The sequence below is a fragment of the Theropithecus gelada genome, chromosome 2 (genome assembly GCF_003255815.1).
Source record: "Theropithecus gelada isolate Dixy chromosome 2, Tgel_1.0, whole genome shotgun sequence".
NCBI classification, from domain to species: domain Eukaryota; kingdom Metazoa; phylum Chordata; class Mammalia; order Primates; family Cercopithecidae; genus Theropithecus; species Theropithecus gelada.
In genome coordinates, this window is record NC_037669.1 from 27,048,689 (window position 1) to 27,049,784 (window position 1,096).

At 39.2% G+C, this 1,096-nt stretch overlaps 1 non-coding gene across 1 annotated transcript; it reads left to right on the plus strand.

The window, feature by feature from the left end:
• Positions 1-778: 778 nt before the first annotated feature.
• Positions 779-881, plus strand: LOC112619882. Its single transcript, XR_003118366.1, has one exon. It is a non-coding gene; the product is annotated as a U6 spliceosomal RNA (small nuclear RNA).
• The last annotated feature ends 215 nt before the right edge of the window (positions 882-1,096 follow it).

Below are 1,096 nucleotides of genomic sequence, written 5' to 3' on the forward strand. Positions count from 1 at the left end.
AACATTGGCCTGGTACTTGTGTTCATAAGTTCTCAGTCTATCAGGTGGTAAAAAGGTTACTCAGCAGACCAGGAACTACAACAAAACTTGGGAATCGCTAGGAAAAGGAATTCATCCAATCTATAAATACTGGAGGTAAAATCTGGTAGAGAGAGTTTTGGGGCTTTGCTTCCTAGTTTCAAGATAGAAATGCAACGTCTTAGTTCATTCAGATTGCTATAATAACAGACCATAAATCAGGTAGCTTATAAATAACAGAAATTTATTTCTCACAGTTCTGTAGGCTGAGAAGTCCAAAATCAAGGTGCTAGAAGATTTGTTGTCTGGTGAGGACATGATTGCTGGCTCATAGATAGTCATCTTCTTGTTGTGTCACTACATGGCAGAAGCGAAAACTCTGGTCTCTTTAGACCCTTATAAGGGCACTAATCCCATTCATGAGGACTAAATCATGACCCAGTCACCTCCCACAGGCCTCACCTAATACCATTATTTGTGGAGTTAGGATTTCAAGGTATAATTTTTTGGGCCGGGAATATTTGGTTCACAGCTAGCAGTTAATAAATGACTTAAGAATTCCAATCCAAGAAGCCTTATAAATATTTTGAGATGAAATAAATCCTTTAGACTTAGTAGTTACTGTATATTATACAACTCTAGATTTATGGAAAAAATCAATGAGACACATATAATTAACACCACAAGTGTTCCTAAATAAGTAATCTGGCAATATCTGTTGGGACTTGACTTTTTTGTGTGTGGTCAAGAATAAGCTTTAGTGACCACTTTGGCAGCACGTATACTAAAATTAAAATGATAGATGATTTGCATAGCTCCTGTGAGTGGATAACATGCAAATTTGTAAAGCATTCCATATTTTTTTATTACCGCTAGACTAACCCTATAAGAAATGCTTGAGTCCTACCGGGCGCGGTGACTCACGCCTGTAATCCCAAGACTTTGGGAGGCCAAGGCGGGAGGATCACGAGGTCAGGAGATCAAGACCATCCTGGCTAACATGGTGAAACCCTGTCTCTACTAAAAATACAAAAAATTAGCCGGGCAGGTGCCTGTAGTCCCAGCTACTTGAGAGGCT